The sequence below is a fragment of the Dromaius novaehollandiae genome, chromosome 18 (assembly GCF_036370855.1).
Source record: "Dromaius novaehollandiae isolate bDroNov1 chromosome 18, bDroNov1.hap1, whole genome shotgun sequence".
Classification (NCBI taxonomy): domain Eukaryota; kingdom Metazoa; phylum Chordata; class Aves; order Casuariiformes; family Dromaiidae; genus Dromaius; species Dromaius novaehollandiae.
The window spans coordinates 13,869,950-13,881,984 of record NC_088115.1 but is presented as its reverse complement, the minus strand read 5'-3'; the positions used below and the strand labels follow the sequence as shown (position 1 = coordinate 13,881,984).

General features: G+C 50.7%; 2 long non-coding RNA genes across 2 annotated transcripts in view; one reads left to right on the top strand and one right to left on the bottom strand.

The window, feature by feature from the left end:
* Positions 1-12,035, bottom strand: part of LOC112982511 (uncharacterized) — a 79,955-nt gene that overhangs the window by 61,075 nt on the left and 6,845 nt on the right. Inside the window, exon 2 of the long non-coding RNA XR_010392188.1 lies at positions 8,911-9,612. This is a non-coding gene — a long non-coding RNA (uncharacterized LOC112982511). The remainder of the gene's footprint in view (positions 1-8,910; positions 9,613-12,035) is intronic.
* LOC135330272 (uncharacterized) lies at positions 3,981-4,855 on the top strand. The gene is made up of 2 exons (XR_010392189.1): positions 3,981-4,115; positions 4,484-4,855. It is a non-coding gene; the product is annotated as an uncharacterized LOC135330272 (long non-coding RNA).

Here is a 12,035-nt window from a genome sequence, read left to right as displayed (position 1 = left end):
CAGGCTGGGGGCTGTAGCTCTTCCGCCATGTGGCCAATGTATCTACTCACACCTGTAAGGCAGGAGGCTCTGAGCTACCATTCCCATAAGGCAGGTACACATTAACTCTGGACCTATCCAAAAAGAAACCTTCCCATGGTCTTAGAGATACAGTTCAGCAAAGCCCAAGCTGTTCTATAAAAAAACACAGGCCTCTTACAACTGCAATTCCCACCAGAAACCTCCTGACTGGTGCTAACATAGCCCACGCAGACTGGCATCTCCAGCACGCATCTGCTTTTTTTGCGAGATTTAAACACAATGACTGAACGCTTCACTGGAAAACAGAAAGGACAAGGCCAAAGTCAAGATTTTCCCCTGCAAAACCACATGGCTCTTTTAATTATAAGGAATGTTTATGGAATTACATATAGTTCAAATCTTTCCCCTAAACTCTTAGTGCTTACAGGTGCCCCTGAATGCATATTAGACAGAGATGGACAAATCAGTCAGTGTGAGTGATCTCGTAGCTCCTTTTTTCCATGCACCAATATCTCATTTGTTCACAGAATGAACAGGCCCTGGCATTAATAATTAAAGTAGTTATTTTTAATAACATGTAAGGCTGAGGAGAAGGAGAAAAATCTTCCTCAGAGTTGCAGATTTCTTTGTATGTTGCTAAATCTTCCTCCGGAGCTGCAGCTGCTGGTGCTAGGAGACAGAAAATCAGCCAAGCAGAGGACCTCAGCCCAGCAAACGGGAGGAGTGCAATAACAAGTGCTCTCATAAACAGGCCGACAAGACCATGTGATGAGCTGCCGAGGTTTTGCTGACCTACCACGTCACTGTGAGCTACAGAAACCACGCAAAATCCCAGCCGTCTCCACAGAGCAAGCATCAAAATTTGAGGGCAATTTTCATGCATGTCTTAAAACTCCTCTCTTTCCCAGGAGTGGAGAGAGGGTATGAGGAAAAGAAGAGCCAAAAGATCCCATTTTCTTGAACAGATCTGAAGCACGGGGGAGAGCATGGGGAGGAAGCATTGCCCAGAGAGCAGCAGCCACGTGCAGGGAAGTCCCTCACCCACCTAAGCCCAAACCGTCCCTCTCCCAGGAGTGCGGGCTCCGTTCATCACTCTCCTACCTTTACCAGTCACTCTAGGGTACCAGGCAGCTTGGGAGAAACAATCTGGAGCAACAGCGAGCAAACACCAGTACCGTGCATAGCCTCGTACCTCTGCTCAGGCTGCCATCCAGCAGGCACCTGTGTCCAAAAGCAGCCTGTCACACAGGGTACCTGCGCGTGGCACCCGCAGAGCATACGTGGGAGCCGAGGGCTAACGGTTTGTCCTCCCGGGTGACTCTCCAAAGAGTTGCACTTCAGAAAGTGATCAGCAGACAGTTCTTGTGAGCTGTTTTTTGTCTCTCGTATGCAAAGGGCACCCCAGGTATTACTTATGATTCTGGAAAGCCAAAAGGAACATGGAGACCGCAGGGACTCCCACCAGGAAAACTCCAGTTAGTTGATAAAAACAGGCAATTTATACAGTTTACAGAAACAGCTGGAGGCTTCTCTCAGTGCCAATTAGACTGTTTCCCTGACCAATTTTCGTAAAAAGATTAGACAACTCTGTGCATCAGCGTGGCTCTGCAGTTCCACTAGCCAGGGCACAAATGACGACGACTCTGCAGTCTTTTGCTTGCCATCATCACAGACGACCACTGAGGGCATGAAGAAACATTCCCTGCTCTATGGTTATTGCACACAGCAGATGAACAAGCCCCTTTCACAGCCATTTAACTCCAAATGAGCAGTGAAGGCAGAAATATGAACCCAAGAGCAAGCACAAAAAAATCCCCCACAAGAGCTCTTGTGATATGCCTGGTAGCTCATCAGAGAAATATTGTGCTATAGACTTACTCGGGCTCCAGCTGAATCTGTGCGTGAGTGTGAATTGCTAAGTGGAATAATTCATTGTGCAATGACTTTCACCATAGGCCCTAGGATTCAAATCTATGTTCTCTCCAAATTACTATAATTTGCAGCCTATCTCCTGTGATGATGTACCTAGCCAGCCTGAAGCTCCCCTGTGGCACTCTAATGAATAGTTTAGCCTGAGATATAATTTACTAAGATTTAAGTGTACGCTCAGGAAGATCTATTTCTGTTGCAGGAACTTGTCCTAAAATTGGTATCACCTCTCTCCAAGGCATACCCTGCAGAGCACACCATGCTTGGGTGGGAAAGTCTACCTGTGCCCTTTCCCATGGACTGCAGAGACTTGAAAATACAGAGAAAAACAAGGTTAAAAATGTTTTCAAATCTTGGAGGTCCTGGGAAGGGAGAAGGGAGACCTTCTCAGGCCCTGTCCATACACCCTAAGTGGACCCTGATTATCCAGGCTTTCATCCAAGCACCCAAACTTCACACCGCTGGCACACTGAGTGCAGAAACACAAACAGAACTAAGACATAGCTGGAAGTGATTAATTTTGTCCTAATTCCTAGGGAAATATGCTAGGTAGAAATGAAGGGTTAAACCTCTGAAACTCCAGATGAGGTCTAGAGAAGACAGCTCATCCCTGTTTTCTCTCCCTCTAGCCTTACGGGCTGGCCGCAGCCTGAATCACTTGGCTGGGAAGGGTGAGTCTCATACCAGACATGAAGACAGCCCCCGAGTTTAGACATGTTTTTCACAGAACAAATTTCTGCAGTTGCGCTTCTATCCCTGCTTTATCTTATCATGCTGTCAGCTGCACTGGCCCTTTCCAAGAGGGAGGAGAGCCACGCAAACGCCTGACAGGCCCTGAGCCGAAGGCCTGCAGGGGTACCAGCAGCATGGGACTTCTGCCAGACACTCCTCGTGCATCCTCCGCCTGCAGCCTCCCGGACCCACAGGCCTCGTGCCGCAGCCCTCCTGGTTCCAGGGAGGTTTGACAAGGGAGTTATGTCAATGCAAAGCACTGGCTGCACTGCCAGCCTGGTTCCCTCCACCTGCCTGCTCCTTGCTGTAAGGGACCTCAGTAAATCACTGCACGGTAGTGGCATTCCTAAGCAGATTTAAGAGAAAAACTAAATCACCTCTGTCCTTCCTAGTAGGTAACAACTACCACAAGGCTGGTTCCCTAATATTCTGCTGCTGTATCGATGGGCAAGGGCAGCCTGTGCTCACCCTGGCTGAGGTTATCACTTTGCCCCTGTGTCCCCTTTTTGCAAGTGGACCTTGGCACCTGTCCCAGCCTTTTAAAGTGCACTTCAACAGCTTTGTTCAACTGCTTTTCTCTGGGACTATCAGGAAAATCTGTTCTGACTGTGTGCCTGAAAAATCAGCATTGTTGCAAGAAAACTATCTACTTCAGTATTCAACCTATTTCCCAGAAACAATTATTTCCCCTTAGATGGCACCTCTGTTTCCAATCTACACAGTACCCCCTGCCCTGATAGTCACACTTCAGTGGTGACTAAGGGTTAATAAAGAAGTCTAGAAAGGACTTCATTAAATAACAGCTGAATTTTCAGCTGATAGACTCCTCCCTCCAAGGGTGACTATTTTCTTGTTCAAAAAAAAAAAAAAAAGCTTACTGTCCCAGTTCTCCAGCAAGACAGCAAGTTCTGCTGTCACACCAGGCACAAGTCCTCTCCAGAGAGAGGGAATGAACCAACCCTTCCATAGTAATTGACCCCTAAAGAGGTAAGAAAGGGCAGGGTAAGTCACAAAGATCATCTTTCTGCTCAAATGCCCATGTTTAAAATGTTAAAAGCATTTTTATACAGAGACATTTCAACCTACAAGAAGTCCCAGTGCCACAACTGCATCTTAATTGGATCTGAACACATGATTTTCCCAGAGACAGACACAGGCTCCTTCCAGGCAAACGCGCGCAGGCTCAGCGGCTGTCCGGCGGGGCGCTCCTGTCCTGCCAGCCCAAGAGATTCACCATTTCTCTTTCACTTTATTTCGCATATTCACCATTTCTCTTTCACTTTTATTTCCCAGCGGTGCTTAGAGCCATCGACAGCCTTTGGCTGTACTTGGAGCAGGGCCGGCTGCAGGCACCGGCACGCGGCATCCGCTGGGCACCTGCTCGCAGTTCTGCCTCGAGCATCCGCACGGCTGCAGATCCAACACCCCCAAAGGTCGGCTGCTGACAGCTCCCACTGGAAGGGGGAAACCCTCAACACTAGTGCTGACTTCCAACAAAGTCAGAAAACAGGAAGCAAAGCTGACAGCCAGTTAAGGCCCAAATAGTTCAAGCTGTTTTGATGGCAAGAAAGTCAGAGGAGCCTGTAGGCAATCAATCTGAATGTTGTTTGCAGAGATCCAGGAGACAGATCTACCCTGGCACATTTATGAATGGAGCAGTTGTCCTCTTGAGGTCCTTCCTAGCTCCATTTGTTCTGGCTTTTTAATTTATGCTGCATTTACTTACAAGCTATTTAATAAGTTGTTGAGGCGTAGCTCCCGACCCGAACAGTCTGTTCCAAAATTGTTACTTTTATTGCAGAATCCTATGTTCACGCAGAGAGCTCCCCCAGAAAAGCTATTGCAAAACAGCTTACTCCGGTCAGCTGTCCTGCGGTCAGCTTTCAAGCCAAGGTCAAGATGACCCCGTCCTCGCTGACCCTGGTGAGTGGCAGAAAGATTAATACTGTCAGGAGTGGAAAAAACAAGTAGAAACAAACAGAAGCAGGAAGATCTGAACACAAATGCGGTGCTGCAAAGGCCGCACGTGAAGCGGGAGGATTGCCCCCCAGCACCTGACATTTTGCTTGTACACACACCTGCAGTGTAGTGGGAAGCAAAGAGTTACTACCTCGACTTGCTTTTGACTATCCCTAAATACAGGTGGTTTTTAATAAACAGACCTTTAATTGCAGACCAACTTGAAAGGATTTTTTCTTCTCAGTAAACCAAAACAATATCAAAGCATTGTCTCTGATTAAGAAATTTACCTCCTTTACTTTTCTTTCCCTTGTAGTTCTGAAACACAGGGCCATTTCAAAAAGATCAAGTCAAAGCATATAGCAGTGTTGGAATGAAACACTGATTTTTTTTTTTTTTTTAATAATTTGGCATAGGTTTTCCTCCTGAAACTCATTACTAAACCCCAGCCCAAAAGAGTGCATCGTTTTGGTTGACTTCCAACTGAAGTTTGGGGTGATTCAGCTCTTCCCCTCAGCTTGCCTCTGGCTGCACATGAGATGAGGTCTGGAGCAGTCCCTGCTCTGATAACTAGCACCAGCTGCGATCACCTTGGCCGAGCTGCCGATGTCCCCACCAGCACAGGCGAGGTGCCCGCACCACCCTAAGGCTGTGGCTGGGTTTCACCCTTTTCAAGAAGGGTTGGGAAGCCTCATTTTCACTATTTCCCCCTCTGTAGGGCCTCTCCATCTGAAAACATGCACAGCCACAGCCTCTCTCCTCCGTCCCATAACTGAGCCTCTGGCACTCCCAAGGCCATCCATGGCAGGTAGCACAGGGTCTTCCTCAAATCTCTGATCTTCCCTGCAATAAATAACATGTCCCCAGCATAGACTAAGAACATCCATCCTTACCTGGTTTAACAGTCTCACTTAATCTCCCTATTAATAATTTGCCATAAGTTTACTGCATGTCTGCATGCGGTTTTCACTGTGACGAGATGCAAACGTATTGCAAACAACAGCTAGGATTGTATCGTTTCCACTAAATAATGTAAAGCACTGTTCTTGCAAACAGAGTCAGCCAGCTCTGGCCATGGAGGGGTGTAGTGTAAAAAAGGACACAATTCATGAGGCAACTGATCTTCTACTGCTAAGTTGGTGCATTCCCTTCAAGAACATATATTCTTCAGGATAAAGGTGTTCTGTTTGCTGTCACAGCCTACCATGCACATCAGCTGCCCAGAGACTAGCTATTTTTGTTTGAGGTCTGGATGAACGGGTACTGGGCTGGGAGTCAGGAGGTTTGGGATCCATCTGTTATTCCCCCACCAATGGAAGAAAGCACAAAGCCCTTCATTTCCTCCGTTTTGTAAACAGCCCTTGTCCCACTTACTGACATGCTTTGAAATCACTATACAGAAAGCCCCAAACCAGCCCACAGTGGTTTTACTCAGAAACGGATTGACAGATGAGCAAGGTTCAGAAAACAAAGTCACAGGCGCTTCAGAGGGCAGTTCAAACCCTCTACCCGGGAGTTGGGTGCCTGGCCAAGCCAAGGGGAAACAGGACCCTAAAACTCAAGAGTATCTGTGCTTTGCCATCTCCGCTCAGATTCGCAGCTCTTCTGCTTGGCTTCCACTATACCGCCCCGTAACAATAGAAAAAATAATAATAAGAGTTCCTCTCTTTAAAAGCCATTAAAATTATAAGAAAGTCTGCAGACAATCTGCATTTTATCTTCTTAATGGCTCTAAAGCCTCCACTTGTATCCAGAAGTAATTGCACGCAGCAAGGGTTGAGGAATATTCTTTTTCAAATCATGGACCAGATGTTCCACTGAGACCATTACACAGTTAACTACCAATAAAAGTCATTTAACAAACTTAATACTGATTAAAGAATGCATATATGCAACCCAGCACCATTAGGAGAGAAGGAATGTGATTTGCTGTTATTTAACCTTTAACAACAGACGCGCTTTTCCTGTCCTCTTTGGCAAAGGCAACAACAGCCAGTGACATAGGCTGTTGAAGAGGCTTGTTTTGCTTTTACTATCTTGGAAATCAGATCTCGTAAATCGAATGCAAGCTGAGCCAGTGTCCAGACGGCCAAAACCCCATATTGCTTAAGAGGTCAGTGTCATTTTCCAGTCTGCCCCGACACATCCAAGAAAAACAGTCCCGTGTCTTTGCCTTTGCAGGGGTGGACGTACAGCAGCGAGAACACAAAGTACTGTCCATGTGCCCAGCTGTATGGAGCTCAACAAGAACAAGGGCTGGTACCGACCCCGCGCAGGCAGCGCAGCCCCCGAACGGGGCTCGGCGCTGGGGAGGCCGGTGCAGCCTTCTTGGCCCCGTGCGTTGGGCGAGGGTTTCACGACTCGCTCACGATTCGTACCACCATCCATCCTTCCTCAAACAGGACAGCCTGGCGTCGGGGGCTGCGCGTGGAGAGCCCGCCTCAGCCACCTGAACCATCGGTCTAAGCACACATCAGCCTCAGCCGTGGTTGAGTTCAGGCCCGAAGCCCCTGGCTCACGCCCCGCTCTGCTTTTGGTGCTCACCGTGCAACCAGCTGCTCGCTTTTACCATCGCAGCAGCTCCTCTGCTTTGCTGGCCGTTGCTGCCGGCCAGCGCAGCGCAGGGCAGCGGCCCGCTCGGGAGGAGCGGAGCAGCCTTCGCACACGCCGGACAGCGTGCCGGGGGCCGACGGCTGAGCCAGGGCGAAGAGGAGCGTGGCGGGAGGGGCGAGAGGCCCGGAAGGACAGGCTAGAGAGGACAGGCTAGACACCGCCCCGGCACACGGGAGCTGCACGTTGTGGCCCACCTCAGCCTTGGCCCACGAGCATGGTTTCCTCCCCGACTCGTTGGTGCTCAGCGGTACAACAGCTAATTGCCAAGGGGGATAACAACCGCCTGAGCCCAGAGCCCTGGAGAGGCTGCCGAAGCCAGGAGCATACGCCTTGAAAGACCAGCCAGGAGAGGCAGAAGGAAGGAAGAGAACGATACCAAGAGCAGATCAGACCAGACCTGCTGCCAGGGCCCGGGCGGGTCGGACTGGAGAGGCCCCAGGCAGCTCCAGGCAGCAGGGAAGCCTGTGCCGGGGGCTGGAGGGGATGTCCCATCTTCTGCTTCCTCCGTCCTGCAGCAAAGGAGGCTTCCAACCGCTTGTTTGCACTCTACATATTTCTAAATTCTTCCTTTATAATTACATTTTTGTCCCCCCAAAATCTCTGGAGTTATCTGGCTCCCTGTCTCAACACACTCATCTCCAGTGCAAGTGGAGAGGCACTAACTGTCCTATCAGGGTCTCCAGGGCTTTTCTCTGTATTGTTAGCAAACAGAAACGTGTTCTTCATTTAAACACTCCTTCCAAATATTTCATTTTTAATCACGAAGCCGAGGGGGAGCATGAGGCTGCCAGAAGCCAAGAGCCAAGACGAGCCTTTCCCCACCCAAACCAGCGCGGCAGAGACCAGCAGGGATCTCGCACCACCTCAGGGGACCTGGAAAGGCCTCAGATTCAGCGCCCAGCCCAGCTTCACAGCTGCCCATGCACCAACCTCCCCCTTCCCTGTCTGCACCCAGCAAAAAGCTATTCACCTCAGCGCAGCGCTTTTATAGGCAATGCTGCTTCCTGATTGGTCCTTCCTGGCTCCTCCCCCTCTGGGTGGGGCTTCACACCCAGTGGCTCCTCCCCCAGGCCCTGGCTCCTCCCCCTGCTGCCTGGCCGATGGGGCCAGGGCGGAGGGGACGGGGCTGTGTCCCCACGGGAGGTTTCACTGCCCGGTTCAGCCTCGCTGGCCCTAAACTGGCCGGGGCTGGAAAACTCGGGTGGGTGCAGGGGGGCAGGAAAGCGCGTTTTGAAAATAGTCGTTTTTGTTGCAGGCAGAGGGTGAAATTGCAGCCTCTGGCGTCTCCTTGCGCGGGAAGCTCGGCGGCGGACACATCTGGGCTGTATCTGGTGTCCTGCCTTGCCAAACCTCCCGGTCAGATGCGATCGTTCAGCATCCGACGTCACCCGCGGGGCCCGAGCCAGCAGCTTCGCCTCCTGGAGCTCGCTGCTGTTGGGAAGGGCACGCGAGAGCAGGGGCCGGGGCCAGCGGGATCCGGCCCCGGGATGCACGGGCCTGCTCTCCGTCCGGCCCCGCCGGGCCCTGCCGCTAGCGAGAGGGAGCGGCAGGAAAGCCCGGGACAGCAGAGAAACCCGGTGCAGCTCGTGGGAGCGAGCGGAGCCGTGAGGGCAGCCAAACCCAGCCACGTCATGGAGTCGGGGGAACAGCAGATACCTCCACCATCATCAGCTTGCGTTCCAGAAGTGCTGCGCGTCAGCCTGGTTTTTCCTCGGGCGGTTCCAAGCCTCTGCTTCAAGCATGTCCCCGTCCTCCCTTGCTCCGCGCAGGCTTTGCTCCTCTCTTACACAAAGTACAAATGTCTTTAACAGCTTCAGGCAAGCTTTCCTCAGCGCTGACGGAGTCCGCGTCTTCCCCGGGCTGGAAAAGTCACGAATTTACACCCGGAAAGGGAAAGGGACACGGGAAAAACCAGACCGCGCAGGCCACAAGAGGAGCTGGCAGCCGGCAGCGTGGCAGGAGAGCGGCCGTCCTCGTCCGTCTGCCCCGCGCCTGGACGCGTTACGACAGCTCAGCGGCAAACGCAGAACTTGGCTCCTTCATTCCGTATTTATATTTTCTTTATAATGCTGCGTGGCCGCCGTGGAGTTTAATCCTAGTAATTAATGAGACAGTCAGCAAGACCGGGATAGTTCTCAGCTCTTTCTGCCTTTTGCAAACAGTATAATCTGCTGGATCAGACTGTGTAATTTCTGCAGCACTTCAAGCAGAGGCAAGAGACAAAACACAGCAGACAAAGGCATTTACCTTTGGCAAGTATGAGGCATCTCTGAGGAAGACGATTTCTAAATCAATAATGTGTAAAAGAATTCAAATTGCATACTTCCATCTCCAAATATTTTGTTTTAAATTACGTATCTAGGAAAACAAAAGGAAAACCTTTTTTTTATGAAAGATGACTTTGAAAATGACCTGCTAGTTACTATCTGAAATGCAAAGGAAGTCTTTCTCAATACGAGATGTCATTGTACATTTATTTAAGGCTTTCAGTGATATGTTTGGGGACATTAGCTACGCCTGACTATTCCTCCATTGCAGTTGTCTGGAGGAGGGAGCCTTTTTCAGTCTTAAAATAGTAAATGAGGCCAATTATCTCATGATAATTCCAAACGATAATTTGATTCCTTCTTAGCTGTCAGTGTCCTATCAAATCAGTTTTTACAGGTTAATTTTAGGAACAGGCTCCTTGCTTCGGTCTGCTTGGATGAGCACATCTAAAATTCGGGCTGGGAACCGGCGCTTAGCTTCACGCCCCGGAGCTCGGCCCTTGCTCACGGGGCTCTCCAGGATGCAGCCGGAGTTCCCCGGTCCCGGCCTCCGAGCCTGATACCGAAATAGCTACCGCTGCCCCGGACAGTGCTTAGGAGCTAAGGAAGCAGCTCCTGCTTCAAACCTTGGTTTGAACCAGTGCCGAAGGCGACGAGGCGGCCTGGGTGGACCGAGGCCAAAGGGGTTTGGTCCGAGCACTGCTGTTCCCTTGCAAAGGGCGCTTGACCCGGACTAACAAAGAAAATATTCCCAAAGGAATTGCTTAACTCCACCTGCGTACAGGCCCCGTCCTGCAAAGAAGTAATAGCATGGCAACGCAAACTTCAACACCCCGAGCAGCCCCAGCAAAGGCAGCAGGGACGGAGCTGTGCTCAGTGCAAAGTCCTATTAAAAAAAGAATAAAGCTGTGACAGAGACTTAGATATTACAGACCAGGAGTGCTCCGGCCTCTGAAATCGGAGATGAAACGCTCCCTGCTGCCATATACCCCTGCGGGCTTCGCAGCCTCCCACCACCCCTGCGCCCGGGGAGGAGCGCGGCCGGGACCCCCGTCCCCTGCGTCGGGGCCGGATCCAGCTCTGCCGGCTGGCTGGACGCGCCGGCAGCGGCTGTGCGCCGGGGCTTTACGGCTGAGCAGGCAAGCGGCCGCGTTTGCAAAATCCAGGTGAAGCTGGTATTACGGGTGGAACGTTTTAAATAATAACAAGAACAATAATTTTGCATTCCAGTGTGTTAGGAGCTGGCAGTCCCTAACGCTTTGGGAAAGGCGGTAGTGTTTCAATTTATTACAGATTAATGGGATTGATGTATTATTTTTTGTTTCTTTTTTATTAGTCTCATTAAAAACTAAATGATCTTGCCGGGGAGCATGCGAGCAACACGGAGACGCAGGCCCAGCTAATGTTTTTCTCCTGATGCAATTGTTTAGAATGAGTGTTGCAAACAAGGAAAGATTTAATAGTGGTCGCTAGGCGAGATTAGCGATTGGGCAACAGCTCAGAGAGGATTAGGAGCGGAGCGAGTATTAGCCAGTTCTGATGGAGCATTTGTCAAAAGTTGCCCTTTAGTTTAAAGCGAGTCAATGAGCGGCTTTTAAAGGCCCCAGAGCCACCGAGCAACGTTTGTTCCTGGTGATTCATCCCGGTTTGTTCAGTTCCAGATTTTGTGAACTTCAGCTGGCTAATCTCGGGGTTTTTTTTAAAAAAAAGAAAGGAATCCCATTGTTAGCGGCAGCTCATCACAATGGGTATATTATGACACTGGTTTGGGGAAACGGCCAAGCGGCCGAGCCCGTGGGAGGCCCGGAGACCTCGGCTTCCTCCCGCGGCGCCCGGGTGCCGCGAGCACCCGCCGCCCCGTTGGTCTCCTGCGCGCCCGCTTCTACCGCGGCCGGAGAGCTGGGGAGACTTCCACAATTTACCCCCTCTTCACCCCAAACTTTACATCCTGAAAGCTTCTTCTCTCCTTTGGTACCAGGAGGGTTGGCGATAAAGGGCGCCGGCGGCAGCCGAGTCCTTCTCCTCCCGCAGAGCCTGACCCAGCGCCCGGGAGCGGAGCCCCTGCTCCCCAAACCGCAGGCAGCAGCCCCTGCAAAGCAGGGCAGCCGTCCAGATACGAGGAAAGCCCTCAAAATTTGGCTCTAGATACCTCAAGTCACGTCCGGTTTAGAGCATAAATTAATCCCAGCGTAATTATTATTCCAACTTTGTCCTAAAACGGCACAAAACTGCCAGCGGTCTCCGAGCAAGAGAAGCCGAGCGCGGTGGGGAGCAGAGCGGTTGCTCTCACGAGCCCTTGCTTGCCCCTGAGAAGCACCGGCCATCCCTCGCTTTCACGAAGGGCACTTTCATCCCCAGTTCATGCCTTTGATTTTTTTTTCACATACTATGAAAAATACATAAAACTTGGTATTACAGAAAAAAAGAAATTATAGCACCTCCCCCCCAAAAAACCTTACAATCTAAACTCTTCAAGTAGGGAAAGATGGACGCGTTCCCAGCCAGCAGCTCCAC